Source organism: Mus caroli, unplaced genomic scaffold (genome assembly GCF_978045245.1).
Source record: "Mus caroli unplaced genomic scaffold, Mus_caroli_1 scaffold_10, whole genome shotgun sequence".
In the NCBI taxonomy this organism is placed as follows: domain Eukaryota; kingdom Metazoa; phylum Chordata; class Mammalia; order Rodentia; family Muridae; genus Mus; species Mus caroli.
In genome coordinates, this window is record NW_028227265.1 from 38,630,584 (window position 1) to 38,650,221 (window position 19,638).

A 19,638-nucleotide genomic window follows, 5' to 3' on the forward strand; every position below is an offset into this window, starting at 1 on the left:
ATCTGGGTCCCTTTGGAAAAGCAGCCAATGCTTAGCCTCTTAGCCATCTCTCTAGCCCTTCCTCATTTTATTTATTTATTTATTTCCCTTTTTTTTTTACTTGTTTATTTTGCTTTTTATTTTGGTCAAAAGGTCTCACTAAGTTGCCCAGGCTGGTTTTGAAGTTTTGATCACCCTGCCTCAGCCTACCAGTTACCTGAGATTCCCGGCCTGTACCACCAAGTGCTGGCTCAGGTATGCACCCTTTACATAACGAATAAACCTTACTCAAGTCATCAGATTTAATGTGGACGCTGCCATTCGGTAGAAGCAGTCCTACTAAAATCCCCACTGGATTGATGGACTCTGTAAGGTCACACACAGTACTGCTGGCTGTTAAAGGGAGATTTTAAGAATGCCTCTGAATTCAGAACTCTTTCCAACTTAAAGGGGACTGTGATCTTTGGCTAGTGGTCACCTTTTTCAGGCACTATGCCCGGGGATGGGGCTTCAAGTTTGACTCTGACTCCTCTCTCAGTCCCTTTTCCCACAGCACCCCCACCGCCCTCTCTTTCAGAGGACACAAAGACTGCACAGGATTGCACAAAGAACCCATACACAAGATACGTAGAGGCCATTCTGTGGGTAACGTAGGGATGACAGCTTGCCCCCTGTGTGTGTTTTCCTAGGCTGACTGACCAGATGAAACATCAAGGTTTGTCCCGTTATTGACATCTTAACTCACTTCTCCTCTTTGGGTGGGCGGTCATGTCGCCAGCCACAATGGCGTTTGTCCTGCATCTGGCCTTGAGCTGGCATCCCTCAGAGAGGGGGTTGGGGAGGGGCAGGGGTGAGCCTGCAGCTCCCAGTGGCTAGCTGTTGGCTTTCCCAGCTGACTCAGCTTGCCACCACCCTCCTCTGCCACCCGCCTGCACACAGCCTCCAGCCTCTTAACTTTCCATTTCCAGGCCTCTCGCTGCTGGCTCCCGGGGAGGGAGCGCCCCTCCCGCTGCCCGGGGCGTCTGTCTGCAGCCGGGGCTACCAGGGCACCGTGCCCGCTGCCTGGCGGGCCTTGTCTCGGGACAATTACAATCTACCATCACGGAGTTCGGAATATAGGTCAAGGTGCTCTCGGAAGGGCCCAGGGGAGAATCACCTGACCCGGAGGTGTGGTGACTCAGCGGGAAGGATAGGGAGGGAGGGATGACTCTGGAATCTCCCTGCCGGCAGGGCCAGCAGGAGAGAGAGGAGGTCAAGTTGCCTGTCTGGCTGATTGTCAGCAAAGGAGGAAGAAGCTGCTGGAGACCGTAGGAAGGATAAGATGACCTGTGGTGACCTATCCGAGGTGGCATCCAAATCCTCTCCAAAGCAGCTGTCAGCCCACGAGCAGCTAAAACCACCCGCCTCCCACTGTCTCTGCGGCTGTGAACACCTCATTAGCCACCTCCCTGCCAAAGTGAGAAACCAAATTAACATCCAGGATCAATCCAGACTCCATCCACCCAGACCTCCAGAGAAACCAAGGCCACTGGCATATCACATAGAGTCAGGCAGGCAGGCAGCCACCCCTAACAGAGGCAATCTGATTGTGCTCCCTCCGCCCCGATTCTGAATATAAAAACCACTAACCCATTTTATTGTAGATGTCCACATGGCACGAGCCTTCTTTCCGGGGAGAAGCAGCTGCTGCTTGCTCTGTCCCAGCCTCACTTCCTCTGGCTCCAGCTGCTGGTTCCTACCCGCCAAGCTGGGAGTTTCCTCATTCTTGGGGCTCTGGCTAGCTGAGCTGGCTACCCCTTTACCTCCCACCCCCAGCCGCTCACCACCCTCTTCGGGTAGTGCTGCCGGGACTCCGGGGTTCCATGAGTCACAGGCAGGCTGGAGACAGACAGCAGGCTTCCTTTATTAAATCAGCCTCCTGCCCTGCACACCACAGAGGGAAGCTATAATTACTTGTTTGGCCCAGCTTTGAGAACTGAGCCACAGACTGTTTCACCGGGAGGGAAGTTACTGAGTTCTGCAGCTATCTAGTGCACCACCGCCCCTTCGGCAATAGCACCACGGCCAGGGGTTAAGGACCTGTTACACATATATCAGATGTTTTCTGTGTATAATGGGTGCCTTGAGTTGAAATACCCAAGGCTGATCCAGACAGCTATATGAGAGCTGCCAGGAGTTTTTTGTTTAGAAAACAAAGGCGTTCTGCTTTTTTGCCAGAGTCTATACTTGATGAAGCAGGCCGCCCACTGTTGCTTTATAAGAGATAAAGGAAACGACAGTAAAGCATTGATTTGAATGTCCAGGTTATGTCTGTTTGATCTTAGGCACACAATAGGTACGAGATCTCGGCTTCTCAGCTTCTTGACCAGTCTAAAGGAATGTCTGAAATATGAAAACCTAGTCAGCTAAAAAAAATTATTATTTTAACAAAATAAGCACAAAATCTGAATACTAAAGCAAATGTCAGTTTCCTGTTCATTTCATTCATTCATTCACTCTTGGATTTCAGATATCCCACAAACATTTGGGGCAGCCTGTGTGCCAGGCATCATGAACACATGGGGTTAGTAAATGAACATCATATGACAGAGTTATACAGGTCAGTAATAGACACAATAACATGTTACTTAGATGATGTGTTAGGGGTAGTAAGTGTGAATAATGCCAGAAAAAATATAGTAACAGGATATAGGTTTTTTGTTTTTGTTTTTTTAATTTTTGATTTTTGTTTTTTTGATAAAGAAGGAATTGTGAACACCTCTTGACATTTGAGAACAATCTGTAGGTTAGTTCTCTCTCATGGTGAGTTCTCAAGTCAGCACAATGATTACTGAGAAAGCATAACTAATTATGACTTACGTGAGTTACATTTGAAAATATTAAAATTACTTTAAGCTTTGTTTGTAAGCAAAACATGGATACATTTAAAATATAATTGATGCCCGGCAGTGGTGGCACATGCCTTTAATCCCAGCACTTGGGAGGCAGAGGCAGGTGGATTTCTGAGTTCAAGGCCAGTCTGGTCTACAGAGTGAGTTCCAGGACAGCCAGAGAAACCCTGCCTTGAAAAACAAAACAAAACACACAAGCAAACAAACAAAAACAAAAAAACCATAATTGATGAGTTATAAAGTCAAAAAAGCCAAAAGCATTTGGCACTTCCTAAGGTTCTGGACAGAAGAAATTTCATTAAAGAAATTACTGGGGGTGGTGATGGTGGGGAGGCTCTGGAGTTAATAGCACTTGCTGCTCTTGCAGAGAACCTGTTTAGTTTCCAGCACCCACCTTTATCCAGCTCCAGGGAATCTGACGCCTTCTTCCTGTCTTCACATGCACCCCCCACATATATGCATACACACAGATACATATACATACATACATACAAAAAAGTTAGTCTGGCATGGAGGAGCACGCCTTCAATACCAGCACTTGGGAGACAAGGGCAGGCAGATCTGTAAGTCTGAAGCCAGTCTGGTCTACATAATTCCAAGGCACCCAAGGCTACATTATAAAACCCTGCCCCTAAATAAATTAAAAACAAATATAGAAAACTTAACTAAAGATTTGAAAGAAGATTTTATTGGGCAGCTATGATATGGTATTAAGAGCTTCAGGGTCAGGTGTAGACTCCGACTTCATCTTTTACTACTTCTGTGATTTTGGGGCGGAGTCTTCACTTCCATCCCTATCTACAAAATGTGAAATGACATGGAACCTACCTTCTAGGGTTTATGAATGGGTGAGTGATATTATAATCATAAAAGAAGAGGTGTTGTTTAACATAGTACCTGGCACTCAGTTAACTGAATAAATGTTATCTATAATTACTGTGTTATTGGGTTTTTTTATGATGATAATGAGCTACCAGACACTATAGTGGATAATGGGGAATCAGGTTAAAGAAGAGGATAATGCAGTGCTAACTGGGGGAGACTTCAGAGGTATACTGTGTTTCATTCGATCCTCAAGGGCCCCACTGAACTACCCACAGCTGTAAAACACCTTTGGACAGTACATAGCTCCAAGTGAACACAGTGAGTTCCCCTGTGCATCCTTCCAGTGGGGAAGACTATCCAGCAGTGAATGGGTACATTTCTAGTTTCTCCAGAAGACCGTATGAAGAGGTCCAGATCACCTCATCCAGTGTGATGGGAAAGCTGGTAACAGCCCAACAGTTCATGGGTGGGAGGGAAACTCTGCATGGAACACGAGAGAAAGCACAGCAGCACAGCTGCAGAGACAAACTCTGGAACACAGCTATACACAACAGCATGCGTGAAGGCTACCAGCTGAAAAGTATAAGGGAAGCAGTGCGTTCCAGAACTCTAGGTGTAGGTTCTTGAAGGCTACATGTAACAGGGTGTTCTTTGAAGTGAGAAAAAACAAACAGCAGAAACAAAAACAAACAAACAAACAAACAAAACCCTATTTCTTTTTGGGAAATGTATGAAATAAAAGCGAAGGAATGGCAAGATTAAGGATGGGTAGGACAGGCAAGGTAGTAGAGGGGTGGGGGTGGGGGAATCTGCAGTGGGCTCAGCAGATTCCAAGAACACAGATAAATACAGCCAAAGCCAAATGATCTGATATGGATGGTGCAGGGCTCAACCAAAAATGGAAGGCTGTCAAGGGTCAGAGATAGTGAACATTTGGGTTCAGTAAAAATGAGACAAGAAAAAAACCAAAAACAAATAAAACCCCAACAACAACAAAAAGAATACCTTACTCTTGAAATTGGCTTGAAGGACCAAGAAAGGTAAGAAAAACAGGGTAGAAAGGGGACAGGGACTGTGCATCTCAGAACTGGGTAAACTTGACCCTAGTGATGGAGAAGCCGCTGGTCCTTCATCAGCTACAAAATGCTATGAAGCTTCCGAATTGTCTCCAGAGGTCTGGCGGTAGGGTGAGTCTTACTGGAATGGGTCAGGAAACCTTTAGCCTGATCATGCTCAGGACACTGCTCTCTTGACAGTATCTGACCCTGGCCTTTGCCAGACTTACCCCCGGCCACTTCCCTTGGGTAGGACTTTCATTTCCCCTGAGTGGGACTCTCAGCCAGGGCCAGTCTCATCCTGCCTGGCACTGCAGAAGGGTGATGCTGGTGTGGACAGTGGGGTTCCCTCTAGCTGAAGCCATGAGGAATCATGCAGTGGGTACAGAGCCTGTGGCCCTAGCCATTCTCTCTCCTGTTCTGGTCAGCCAGAGTTCTCAGGGAGCCAGCTCCCTGCTGTTCCAGAGACACTGCCCCCTGGTTCTCTTTGCAAGAAAGGTTTCTCCAGACCTTCAAAGTTAGCCCCGACCACAGGATCTTATTGACAGTTCTTGCCAATGGACAGTCTTCACAGGCAAGATGAGGTGGGGTTCTGAGGCAAGCAAGGAACATCTTTTGATTCTGTTGGGCCCTGGCTTGCATGGCTCTGGGAGCTGCATCTGTACTCCTCTGTACCCAAAATGATCCTCATGCCTGTCTGGAGAGGACCAGAGCCAGGAAGACCCCCTGGTCAGCATTTAACTGCCTCCCTTAGCTTAACTGTGGAAACTCTACTTCCTCTTTGTACAACAGCAGCCACTGTCTTGCCCATTATTCAGTAAAATGCATCAGTGAGAATCATGTGGCACCTGGGAAGCAACAAATGCTTTATTAAAACCAAAGGTGCAGGGTCATGGTGGAGCAGGCAGAGGCAGGAGGATTTCTGTAAGTTTAAGGCCAGTCTGGTCTAAAGAGCTAGACAGCCAGGACTATACAAAGACAGCCCATCTCAAAAAAACAAAACCAATCAACCAACTAACCAACCAACCAACCAACCAACCAACCAACCAACCAAGTAAGTAAGTATAAATAAAGCCAAAGGTGCAATACACCCACACTAGAAGAGAAACCCTTTGATGCCTTGCCTAACCCCTTCATTGCTTCACCCCCAGGACCAAGGACAGTGCTGGAAATACTAGGCACTTAATAAATCGATAAGAATGATGATAAGAATGGTGGTGGTGACGATGATGATGATGATGATGATACTGTATCTTGCCAAGGGCTGTGATTAGGCCTTATATGGATAATCCCATATCAGGCCTTGGCAACAACTCATTGAAAGAAATGCTATGATTATTAGTCTCATTCTGCAATCCAGAGAAGTCTGTGATTTTCCCAGGGTCACACAGCCAAGTAAAAAGATCATTACCCAAGTTTTGGCAAATTCCTAGGTCCAGAATCTAAAAGTGGATCACATGTAGACCTGGTGCCCAATGAAGCCACAAGAAACAATGGATTTTGGTATCTTCCTCATAGGAAGCCTGCAGAAAGAAAGGGCACACGCCTTGGGAAACTAATTTCAATCTGTATGCAGGAAGCAATCTGTTTGGCCTGTCTGCTTTCTAAGAAAGCCAGTAGGGCTCTTTTCAAAGAATGAGGTTCACAGTGTGCCTGAGAGGGAGGAGGGTTGCCTTGGTGGGTAGATGTGAGATATCTGTTAGACATAGGGATGTGTGGAGATAGCCAAGGTGGGCACTGGTTGTTTTGCTGAGAACTGTGTGTGTGTGTTGTGTGTGTGTGTGCACTTGGGTGGAGGTCAGAGGTCAACATGTGGGAGTTGGTTTTCGACTTCTATTCTCTGGGTTCTGGGAATCAAAATCAGGCTGCAAGCCTTGGCAGCAAGTACCTTTACCCACTGAGGCAGCTTGCCAACTCCACTGCTGTTTGTCTTCTCATGATAAGAACATGCACTCTCAGGCTGGAGAGATGGCTCGGGGGGGTGAAGAGCACTGGCTGCTCTTTCAGAGGACTTGGCTGTAGTTCTTGGGACCCACATGGCAGCTCACACCTTTCTGTGACTCCTGTTTCCAGGAGATCCAACACCTTCTGGCTCCCTTGGGTCCTGCATCCACTTGGAGCACTGACATAAATGCACAAAATACACATACAATAAAATTTAAAATAAAAGGAAGCATGTTCTTACTAGTACCAGAACAACAATAAAAAGAATGCATTGTCTATTACTTACATTATTGAAATATATATGTAAGGGACTGGAGAAATGACTCAATGGTTAAAAAATAACCTCTATTGCCATTGATCACCAGAGTTTGGTTTCCAGCATCCACATTGTGTGGGTCATAACCACTAGTAGTGACTTTGGCTCCAGGGAATCAAACTGGCCTCTATAGACACCCACACTCACACACACACACACACACACACAGAGAGAGAGAGAGAAAGAGAGAGAGAGAGAGAGAAATGCACATAACTGAAAGAAGTAAATATTTTAAAAATATGTAAGTAATGATGCAATCGTGTAATCCCGGCACTCAAGAGTCGAGACAGGAGGATCTTGAGTTCAAGACCAGCTTATACCATAAAACAAGACACTTTCTAAAATAAACGAATGAATGGATGAAACAAGAAGTGAAGTGGGGGGTGGAGGAAGGTTGAGAAAAGGTCACAGGCTGGACTCTCCTCAGCAACACAGCTTCCAAGACGACAGCCTGAGCCAGGCTGAGGCTCTCCAGGGCTTGGCTGGTTTACTGGAGATGAACGGCCGGGGGGGCCCCCCAACCTTCCCGGGGCATGACAGCCAATGAGCCTGGTTCGCAGCTGGGGGCAAGTATTTGCCTTGGCGGTTGGCAGCTCTGCCTGCCTCCCAGCCTTCCTTAGCAGAGTCATTATGCAGTTTGCTCACACGCCCTATGCATTTTAATGAATGAGTCAGGGGACAGACTCAATTTGAAAGAGGAATCGCTTCTCTGAGCTGGGTGAAGGGCTCTCAAGGGATGGTCTAGCAGCTTGGATATTACAAGGAAAGGAAAAGGATGCAATCTCCATTTAGCAGACGGGGGCAGGGTAGGGGTGGGGGTTCTGGAAAAAGAAGGTGAAAAGGAAAACAGGGAGGATGGAAAGAAGAAATCAAGTGAGGGAGAACAATTGGGAGGGAGAACGCAGGAGCAGAAATGACTGCCGAGAGCTCAGGAAACCTTCCAGAATGCACTATGGGCCAGACTCTTCAGCTTCTTCACCCCCCACCCCCATACTTAATGGCTCCAAGCAGTTGAGGTCTTCGAAGCGCCAGCACACAAGGTAAAGGAGCTCTAAGAGACCGGAAACAAGACTTCTTGTTTAGAACTGAATCCTGGTCAGGTTAGAAACACGATGGTGGGTCTGGGACAGTGAGGGGCAGAGGAGGACATCTTCACTCTCTTCCCTGTGACCACACCCCTGGGAAGCAAGGAGTTGCTCCATGAAGATCAAGGGTACCCGTTCTCAAACACTCCCACTGGCCAGATGCAGGGGCAGTGTGGGCCAATTAGCATTTCGTTAAATTCCCATGACAGTCCCAGGAGGCGGGTCTTGTTACTGTCACATTTTTTAGACATGAGGAAACTGATGTGGAGAGAGCAGCTCGGCCAAGGTCACCCAGGGATTTGAACTCATCCCCCGTCTGACTGCAGAGCTCCTGGCAGTTCTGCTCTGTGCTGTCAGCCAACCCCTGGCTGGGGAATGCTGGGGAAGGCCTTTCCCTTCCCAGGCTCCCTTCCAAGAACACTCTGAACCCCCAGGAGGAAGGGGTTGGTGTGAATCCAGATGCAGTCAACGCCAAGTGGCCTGGGAGTGGATCTGAAACCTGCCCAGCACAGAGCTGTGTGTGAGACCCAGAGAGCCCAGGGGCAGCGGAGAAAAGAAGGAAGCACAGGCCCACTGCGGTCAGCTGGGGTGGCTAGTCTGTTCCCAGGCTATACGCCACAAAACACAGGGCAACAGATGCTCGGCAAATGCCCCTGTAGGAGTGCGACTCACCCCTTACAGGGCAGGCGGGCGGGCGGGCGGGCGGGCGGGCGGGCGGACAGGCAGTGTCCCTGAATTACTCAACAGAGCCATCTCAGCTTTGAACTTTGAGCCAGGCTCTGCAGGAACAGGGCATGGGGGTTGGGACGGGGTGGCACTCACCGCCATGAAAAGGAAGTCTGCCGTTCCTCTACCCCCCAAGTGGGAGAACACAGACTGGGAAGCAGCCAAGAAACCAGAAAGCAGCTATACACCCACATTCTCCTGAATTTTTACAGCTGGAGAGAAGAGCAACACACAAGCTGAGAGGACTCTGGGGCCCTGGGCTTCATGCCTGGAGAGAGGCAAGGCCACCTGCTAGGAACTGAACTGGACACAAAAACAGTCAGCCTTCCCTGGGCCTTGCCTGCCTTCCCACCCACCCAGATGTGGGACAGAAGATCATCCTTCAACCCTCCCCACCTCCTCGGTAGGGAGAGGATATTCCTGGGCCCATCTTCATAATGCGCAGAAAGATTAACAACATACTCCAGCCCCTGCTCACTGCTTCTGATTCCCACGATAAAGGGGTTTCCCTAGATACACTTTCCATCTCCAGTTCCTATATATGGCAGTGGAAGATTTTCTCTGAGTTTCTGGAGAACTTGGGGAGCCTCTGGAATGATCTCAGCTCCATCCTTCTCATCTAAGAGGATAATTTTGCACTCACAGCACGCTCCCTTCTCCACGCTAGGTCAGTGGTTGTTAAGGTGTACTTTGGCTCGCTCCCATCCCTTTGTCTTCTTTCTCTATGTGTTCAGATCCTGGATATAGAAGAGGGATGCTGGCTTTTCTGAACAGTTCTTTGGAGATTTCAAACGTAGTTGGGAGGATGTTTTAAGCTCTGTGCGAACCACCTCCATCTAACCTCCCACCTTCTGGCAAAGGATGCTCTTGGCTTCAGGACGATGTTCTCTTGGTTGCCAGCAGAAGGCAACTCTGTCTCCTCCTCCTCCTCTTTTGTGTACTTTTGGATAGAGTCTCCTTATAAACTCACGACTCACCCCCCCCTCCCTCCCTGCTGCTTCTTCCACAAGAGCACACCTAGGCCCACAGGTGCTCACCACCACACCACAGCCTGTTTGCTTGTTTTATTTGGCAAGCCCCTCCCCCACTCCACAAGGAAAGCCAAGTTCGGTACTTGGAATAAAAGGAGTCAGTCATGAGGGGGTGTTTCTGGGGTGACAGTGTCCTGCCTATACACCAGTTCTTCCCCTTGCCACCTGCCAGGGTATCAACAATGGGACTTTGACGTGACCGACTGACCAACCCAGACTGCGTACTTAGGAACACACCCTGGCAAACTACCCTAAACCCAAACTCAGGCCTTGTAGATCCCATCAGATCCGCGGGGAATTCTGAACCAGCTCTAGCTCTGGGTGACTGCCGGCTAAGTCCCCACTGTCCTTTGTATGACAGATCTGGGCTCTGAGTTCCTTCCTGCAAAGTGGAAAGACCGACGGGGCTGGCTGATAGGATGGATCAGAGGATCAGAGTGCTCCATGCCCATGATGGGTAATGTTCAGTGTCAACTTGCCTGAATAGAGGAACACCTGCTGGGCTAATGAAGCCCAGCTCGGAGCCATTTCCATGGGAGGACATTTCCAGGGGCAAATGGATTATGATGGGTGTGTGTAATCAATTGTTAAATCCACTGATGGATTCAAAGTTTCAACAGACATGATCATCTTTGGGGGGGGGGAGGGAAGGAGAGACGGGAGCCTACAAATGTGCACCATCATAGGAATTTGTTCGCTTGTTCTGTTTGGAATGTCCCTCCCCCTCCCCATAATACCTTGATGATTAGTGAGGATGTGGGACTGTCCGAGGTGGTGCCAGCTTCAGAAAGAGGTCCCAGGGAAAGTGCCTTTCAAAGTTATATCTTGGCCTTGACCCGTCCTGTCTGTCTGTCTGCTTTCTGGTCTCCTTGAGGTGAGCAATCTCCTTCACCATGCTACTCAGGCCAATAGTCATGGAGACAGCTGACTATGAACTATAACTTATGAATAAAATGGATGCTTCCTGGACTCGGGATGGATGTAGGTGGTAAAGCTCTTACCTAGCACGTGGAGACCCTAGGTTCAATCCTCAGTATTACAAGACAAAAATAACTGATAAAAGAACCTTCCTTTCAGCTGGTTTTGCCAGGCAATTATTACAGCAATGCCATATGACTAACTATGAGCTGGGCTCCTTGGCACACCTCTCTGTGCCACCACTGGAGTGGCTGAAAGAGAGAATAGGAACCAGGCCAACCAGGGTGACAGACACAGCTTTGAAATACAAAGCAAAGTGACACAGTGGCAAAGCCAAAGGTGAGTGAGGACAGGTGGTATTTCATGAGGAGCTATTAGGTATCTCCATCTTAGATGGCTATACCCATCCACCTGCATTCTGATAGCTGTCTGGGTAACAGACTGCCATACACTAGGCAACTTTTTTTTTTTTTTTTCGAGACAGGGTTTCTCTGTATAGCCCTGCTGGCTGTCCTGGAACTCACTTTGTAGACCAGGCTGGCCTCGAACTCAGAAATCCTCCTGCTTCTGCCTCCCAAGTGCTGGGATTAAAGGCATGCACCACCACTGCCCAGCACTAGGCAACTTATAAACAATAGGAAGGGTATTTATTTTTCTGTTTGGTTGTTTGGCTCTTGATTCTGCAGAATGAAAGGCCCAAGCCTAAGGCTCTGAGAAGGGTCTCTGTACTGTGGTAAGATCACTGGTGGGCAGACAAGGGCAGGCGAGATAGGAAAACCCCCATTAAAGTTACCTTTTTTTTTTCTTTTCTTTTCTTTTCTTTTTTTTAAATTTTTAATATTTTTATTACATATTTTCCTCAGTTACATTTCCAATGCTATCCCAAAAGTCCCCCATAGCGCCCCCCACTTCCCTACCCACCCATTCCCATTCTTTTGGCCCTGGCATTCCCCTATATTGGGGCATATAAAGTTTGCAAGTCCAATGGGCCTCTCTTTCCATTGATGGCCGACTAGGTCATCTTTCGATACATATGCAGCTAGAGACAAGAGCTCCGGGGTTCTGGTTAGTACATCATGTTGTTCCAACAATAGGGTTGCAGATCCCTTTAGCTCCTTGGGTACTTTCTCTAGCTTCTCCATTGGGAGCCCTGTGATACATCCAATAGCTGACTGTGAACATCCACTCCTGTGTTTGCTAGGCCGCGGCATCGTCTCACAAGAGACAGCTATATTTGGGTCCTTTCAGCAAAATCTTGCTAGTGTATGCAATGGTGTCAGTGTTTAGAAGCTGCTTATGGGATGGATCCCTGGATATGGCAATCTCTAAATGGTCCATCCTTTCATCACAGCTCCGAACTTTGTCTCTGTAACTCCTTCCCTGGGTGTTTTGTTCCCAATTCTAAGAAGGTGCACAGTGTCCACACTTTGGTCTTCATTCTTCTTGAGTTTCATGCGTTTAGCAAATTGTATCTTATATCTTGGGTATCCTAAGTTTTGGGCTAATATCCACTTACCAGTGAATACATATTGTGTGAGTTCTTTTGTGATTGTGTTACTTCACTCAAGATGATGCCCTCCAGGTCCATCCATTTGGCTAGGAATTTCATAAATTCATTCTTTTTAATAGCTGAGTAGTACTCCATTGTGTAAATGTACCATAATTTCTGTATCCATTCCTCTGTTGAGGGACATCTGGGTTCTTTCCAGCTTCTGGCTATTATAAATAGGGCTGCTATGAACATAGTGGAGCATGTGTCCTTTTTACCAGTTGGGACATCTTCTGGATATATGCCCAGGAGAGGTATTGCTGGATCCTCCGGTAGTACTATGTCCAATTTTCTGAGGAACCGCCAGACTGATTTCCAGAGTGGTTGTACAAGCTTGCAATCCCACCAACAATGGAGGAGTGTTCCTCTTTCTCCACATCCTCGCCAGCATCTGCTGTCACCTGAATTTTTGATCTTAGCCATTCTGAATGGTGTGAGGTGGAATCTCAGGGTTGTTTTGATTTGCATTTCCCTGATGATTAAGGATGTTGAACATTTTTTCAGGTGCTTCTCTGCCATTCGGTATTCCTCAGGTGAGAATTCTTTGTTCAGTTCTGAGCCCCATTTTTTAATGGGGTTATTTGACTTTCTGGAGTCCACCTTCTTGAGTTCTTTATATATATTGGATATTAGTCCCTTATCTGATTTAGGATAGGTGAAGATCCTTTCCCAATCTGTTGGTGGTTTTTTGTCTTATTGATGGTGTCTTTAGCCTTGCAGAAGCTTTGCAGTTTCATGAGGTCCCACTTGTCAATTCTCGATCTTACAGCACAAGCCATTACTGTTCTATTCAGGAATTTTTCCCCTGTGCCCATATCTTCAAGGCTTTTCCCCACTTTCTCCTCTATAAGTTTCAGTGTCTCTGGTTTTATGTGAAGTTCCTTGATCCACTTAGACTTGACCTTAGTACAAGGAGATAGGAATGGATCGATTCGCATTCTTCTACATGTTAACAACCAGTTGTGCCAGCACCATTTGTTGAAAATGCTGTCTTTCTTCCACTGGATGTTTTTAGCTCCCTTGTCGAAGATCAAGTGACCGTAGGTGTGTGGGTTCATTTCTGGGTCTTCAATTCTATTCCATTGGTCTATTTGTCTGTCACTATACCAGTACCATGCAGTTTTTAACACAATTGCTCTGTAGTAGAGCTTTAGGTCCTGCATGGTGATTCCACCAGAGGTTTTTTATCCTTGAGAAGAGTTTTTGCTATCCTAGGTTTTTTGTTATTCCAGATGAATTTGCAGATTGCACTTTCTAATTCGTTGAAGAATTGATTTGGAATTTTGATGGGGATTGCATTGAATCTGTAGATTGCTTTTGGCAAGATAGCCATTTTTACAATGTTGATCCTGCCAATCCATGAGCATGGGAGATCTTTCCATCTTCTGAGATCTTCTATAATTTCTTTCTTCAGAGACTTGAAGTTTTTATTATACAGATCTTTCACTTCCTTAGTTAGAGTCACGCCAAGATATTTAATATTATTTGTGACTATTGAGAAGGATGTTGTTTCCCTAATTTCTTTCTCAGCCTGTTTATTCTTTGTGTAGAGAAAGGCCATTGATTTGTTTGAGTTAATTTTATATCCAGCTACTTCACCGAAGCTGTTTATCAGGCTTAGGAGTTCTCTGGTGGAATTTTTAGGGTCACTTATATATACTATCATATCATCTGCAAAGAGTGATATTTTGACTTCATCTTTTCCAATTTGTATCCCTTTGATCTCCTTTTGTTTTCGAATTGCTCTGGCTAGGACTTCAAGTACAATGTTGAATAGGTATGGAGAAAGTGGACAGCCTTGTCTAGTCCCTGATTTTAGAGGGATTGCTTCAAGCTTCCAACCATTTACTTTGATGTTGGCTACTGGTTTGCTGTAGATTGCTTTTATCATGTTTAGGTATGGGCCTTGAATTCCTGATCTTTCCAAGACTTTTATCATGAATGGGTGTTGGATCTTGTCAAATGCTTTTTCCGCATCTAACGAGATGACCATGCGGTTTTTGTCTTTGAGTTTGTTTATATAGTGGATTACGTTGATGGATTTCCGTATATTGAACCATCCTGCATCCCTGGGATGAAACCTACTTGGTCAGGATGGATGATTGTTTTGATGTGTTCTTGGATTCGGTTAGCAAGAACTTTATTGAGGATTTTTGCATCAATATTCATAAGGGATATTGGTCTGAAGTTTTCTATCTTTGTTGGGTCTTTTTGTGGTTTAGGTATCAGAGTAATTGTGGCTTCATAGAATGAGTTGGGTAGAGTACCTTCTGTTTCTATTTTGTGGAATAGTTTGTGAAGAACTGGGATTAGATCTTCTTTGAAGGTCTGATAGAACTCTGCACTAAACCCATCTGGTCCTGGGCTTTTTTTAGTTGGGAGACTATTAATGACTGCTTCTATTTCTTTGGGGGATATAGGGCTGTTTAGATCATTAACCTGATCTTGATTCAACTTTGGTACCTGGTATCTGTCTAGGAACTTCTCCATTTCATCCAGGTTCTCCAGTTTTGTTGAGTATAGCCTTTGGTAGAAGGATCTGATGGTGTTTTGGATGTCTTCAGGATCTGTTGTTATGTCTCCTTTTTCATTTCTGATTTTGTTAATTAGGATGCTTTCCCTGTGCCCTCTAGTGAGTCTGGCTAAGGGTTTATCTATCTTGTTGATTTTCTCAAAGAACCAGCTCCTTGAATGGTTGATTCTTTGAATAGTTTTTCTTGTTTCCACTTGGTTGATTTCACCCCTGAGTTTGATTATTTCCTGCCGTCTACTCCTCTTGGGTGAATTTGCTTCCTTATGTTCTAGTGCTTTTAGGTGTGTTGTCAAGCTGCTAATGTGTGCTCTCTCTAGTTTCCTTTTGGAGGCACTCAGAGCTATGAGTTTTCCTCTTAGAAATGCTTTCATTGCGTCCCGTAAGTTTGGGTATGTTGTGGCTTCATTTTCATTGAACTCTAAAAAGTCCTTAATTTCTTTCTTTATTCCTTCCTTGACCAAGGTATCATTGAGAAGAGTTTTGTTCAGTTTCCACGTGAAGGTTGGCTTTCTATTATTTATTTTGTTATTGAAGATCAGCCTTAGTCCATGGTGATCTGATAGGATGCATGGGACAATTTCAATATTTTTGTATCTGTTGAGGCCTGTTTTGTGACCAATTATGTGGTCAATTTTGGAGAAGGTACCATGAGGTGCTGAGAAGAAGGTATATCCTTTTGTTTTAGGATAGAATGTTCTGTAGATATCTGCAGATCCATTTGATTCATAATTTCTCTTAGTTTCTCTGTGTCCCTGTTTAGTTTCTGTTTCCATGATCTGTCCATTGGTGAAAGTGGTGTGTTGAAGTCTCCCACTATTATTGTATGAGGTGCAATGTGTGCTTTGAGATTTACTAAAGTTTCTTTAATGAATGTGGCTGCCTTTGTATTTGGAGCATAGATATTCAGGATTGATAGTTCCTCTTGGAGGATTTTACCTTTGATGAGTATGAAGTGTCCCTCCCTGTCTTTTTTAATGACTTTGGGTTGGAAGTCAATCTTATCAGACATTAGAATGGCTACTCCAGCTTGTTTCTTCATACCATTTGCTTGGAAAATTGTTTTCCAGCCTTTCATTCTGAGGTAGTGTCTATCTTTTTCTCTGAGATGAGTTTCCTGTAAGCAGCAAAATGTTGGGTCTTGTTTGTGTAGCCAGTTTGTTAGTCTATGTCTTTTTATCGGGGAGTTGAGTCCATTGATATTAAGAGATATTAAGGAAAAGTAATTGTTGTTTCCTGTTATTTTTGTTGTTAAAGTTGGCATTCTGTTCTTGTGGCTGTCTTCTTTTAGGTTTGTTGAGGGATTACCTTCTTGTTGTTTCTAGGGCGTGGTTCCTGTCCTTGTATTGGTTTTTTTCTGTTATTATCCTTTGAAGGGCTGGATTCGTGGAGAGATAATGTGTGAATTTGGTTTTGTCGTGGAATACTTTGGTTTCTCCATCTATGTTAATTGAGAGTTTGGCTGGGTATAGTAGCCTGGGCTGGAATTTGTGTTCTTTTAGTGTCTGTATAACATCCGTCCAGGATCTTCTGGCTTTCATAGTCTCTGGTGAAAAATCTGGTGTAATTCTGATAGGCTTGCCTTTATATGTTACTTGGCCTTTTTCTCTTACTGCTTTTAGTATTCTATCTTTATTTAGAGCATTTGTTGTTCTGATTATTATGTGTCGGGAGGTATTTCTTTTCTGGTCCAGTCTATTTGGAGTTCTGTAGGCTTCTTGTATGTTCATGGGCATCTCTTTCTTTAGATTTGGGAAGTTTTCTTCTATAATTTTGTTGAAGATGTTTGCTGGTCCTTTGAGTTGAAAATCTTCATTCTCATCCACTCCTATTATCCGTAGGTTTGGTCTTCTCATTGTGTCCTGTATTTCTTGGATGTTTTGAGTTAGGATCTTTTTGCATTTTACATTTTCCTTGATTGTTGTGCCGATGTTCTCTATGGAATCTTCTGCACCTGAGATTCTCTCTTCCATCTCTTGTATTCTGTTGCTGATGCTCGTATCTATGGTTCCAGATTTCTTTCCTAGGGTTTCTATCTCCAGTGTTGCCTCATTTTGGGTTTTCTTTATTGTGTCTACTTCCCATTTTAGGTCTAGTATGGTTTTGTTCATTTCCATCATCTGTTTGGATGTGTTTTCCTGTTTTTCATTAAGGACTTCTACCTGTTTGATTAGGTTATCCTGTTTTTCTTTAAGGATTTGTAACTCTTTAGCAGTGTTCTCCTGCAATTCTTTAAGGGATTTTTGTGCTTCCTCTTTACTGTCTTCTACCTGTTTACCAGTGTTCCTTTGTATTTCTTTAAGTATGTTATTAAAGTCCTTCTTGAAGTCCTCTACCATCATCAGGAGATATGCTTTTAGATCCGTGTCTAGCTTTTCCGGTGTGTTGGGGTGCCCTGGACTGGGCGAAGTGGGAGTGCTGGGTTCTGATGATGGTGAGTGGTTTTGGTTTCTGTTAGTAAGATTATTACGTTTACCTTTCGCCATCTGGTAATCTCTGGGGTTAGTAGTTGCCGTTGTCAGTGTTTAAAGATTGGAGCAGAAGCTGTGTTCCACTCACCAGCAGTCTCAAAATCCTGTGGCGGGGTTGTGGGTAGCTGGCAGTACCCCGGTGCTGGTCCAGCCGGAAGAGGCCTGTGGTCCTACTCAGGCCGGTTTTCTGCTTCCCTAACTAATGCAGTCTCAGGTCCCGCGGGCAATTGGATTGGAGCAGAAGCTGTGTTCCACTCTCCAGAAGTCTTAAGATCCTGTGGCGGGTGTTGTGGGTAGCTGGCGAGTGTCAGCCGACCCTGCGCCCTAGCTACCCCGGTGCTTTTCTGACCGGAAGAGGCTTGTGGCCCTATGTAGGTCGGATTTCTCCCTCCCCAACCAAAGCAGTCTAAGGTCCCGCGTGATTGGACTGGAGCAGAAGCTGTGTTCCACTCACCAGCAGTCTCAAAATCCTGTGGCGGGGGTCGTGGGTAGCTGGTGGGTGTCAGCCGACCCTGCGCTCTAGCTACCCCGGTGCTGATCCGGCCGGATGAGGCCTGTGGCCCTACTCTGGCTGGTTTCTGCTTCCCTAACTAATGCAGTCTCAGGTCCTGCGCGCAATTGGATTGGAGCAGAAGCTGTGTTCCACTCACCAGACGTCTTAAGATCCTGTGGCGGGTGTTGTGGGTAGCTGGCGAGTGTCTTTTTTTTTTTTTTTTTTTTTTTGAGATAGGGTTTTATTATGTAGCCCTGGTTGGTCTAATGCTTGCTTTTTATATTATGTAGACCAGACTGGCCTTGAACTCACTATGTAGACTTGGCTGGTGGCTTTGAACTTACAGAGATCCACCCACCTTTGCCTCCTGAGTGCTAAAACTAAAGATATCATCATGCCCAAGCCTTCATAACTAAGCCACCCCCCCCCCCGATAATCCATTAGGAGGACAGAGCCCTTATCACCTCTTCAAAGTCGTACCTCTTAAAAGTGTCACAGTAGCAACTAAACTTCAACATGTTGGAAATGCAGATGTGAAATCAGTGGCAGTGAACTTGCCCACCATGAATGAAGTCCTAATTTTCATCCTCAGCACCACAAAAATAAATAAATAGATAGGTAGATACATACATACATACATACATACATACATACATACTAAATACAATTAACATGAGTTTTGGAAGGGCCATTTAAGTTGTAACATATCTATACACCTATACGCCCATCCCCCACTCAGTCTCTCAGTCAGGAAGAGCCAGTAAACCTAACCAACATACATTAAATGGGTTTCATTTTTGTTGAAGGTCATGGGACCCAGTCATGGTTGATGAGCCTTTCTCTAGAACTCTTGCGAAAGAAAAGCCCTCTGTAGCTGAACCCCGAAAGGGCACACATCCTAAAACTGATGCTGTCATCTTGTTACAGTTGCCCAAGACTAAAATTAGTAGACAAGAAAATAAAAATAAGGGCTGGGTGTGGTGGCTCACTCCTTTAATCCCAGCACTCGGGAGGCAGAGGCAGGTGGATTTGTGGATTTCTGAGTTCGAGGCCAGCCTGGTCTACAAAGTGAGTTCTAGGACAGCCAAGGCTATACAGAGAAACCCTGCCTCAAAAACAAAACAAAACAAACAAAAAAACAAAACAAAAAAGAAAGAAAGAAAGAAAGAAAGAAAGAAAGAAAGAAAGAAAGAAAGAAAGAAAGAAAGAAAGAAAGAAAGAAAGTGAAAATAAGAATTCAAGTTCGCCGGGCGTGGTGGCGCACGCCTTTAATCCCAGCACTCGGGAGGCAGAGGCAGGCGGATTTCTGAGTTCGAGGCCAGCCTGGTCTACAAAATGAGTTCCAGGACAGCCAGGGCTACACAGAGAAACCCTGTCTCGAAAAACCAAAAAAAAAAAAAAAAAAAAAAAAAAAAAATTCAAGTTCAAGTTCTGAAAAAAAGTATCTGAAGCCAGAATCCTTCCATGGAAGGTTTGTTTTGTTTTTTTGTTTTTTGTTTTTTTGGAGACAAGAGTTTCTCTCTGTAGTCCTGACTGTCCTGGAACTCACTCTGTAGACCAGGCTGGCCTCAAGCTCAGAAATCCACCTGCCTCTGCCTCCTAAGTGCTGGGATTAAAGCCATATGCCACCACTGCCAGGTTTACAGAGAAGTTGTCATGTGGGTGCTGGGAATTGAACCCAGGACCTTCTAAAGAGCAGTCAGTGCTCTTACCCGCTGAGCCATCTTGCCAGCCCTTGTTTTGTTTTTAATAGAACCTAGAACCTGGGGATTTCAAGAATATTAAGTAAGTATTCCACCAAAATATCCTCTCTCTGTGTCTCTCT

General features: G+C 45.4%; 1 protein-coding gene across 4 annotated transcripts in view; it reads right to left on the minus strand.

Moving 5' to 3' along the window:
• Nucleotides 1-19,638, minus strand: part of Chd9 (chromodomain helicase DNA binding protein 9) — a 234,216-nt gene that overhangs the window by 178,004 nt on the left and 36,574 nt on the right. The window contains exon 1 of one of the 4 annotated variants that reach the window (XM_029480614.2): nucleotides 1,609-1,826. The exons of the other annotated variants lie outside the window; for them this stretch is intronic. The gene's annotated coding sequence lies outside the window, so the exon portion shown is untranslated. Of the gene's footprint in view, nucleotides 1-1,608; nucleotides 1,827-19,638 lie in introns of those variants that run through there. 4 annotated transcript variants of the gene reach the window in all.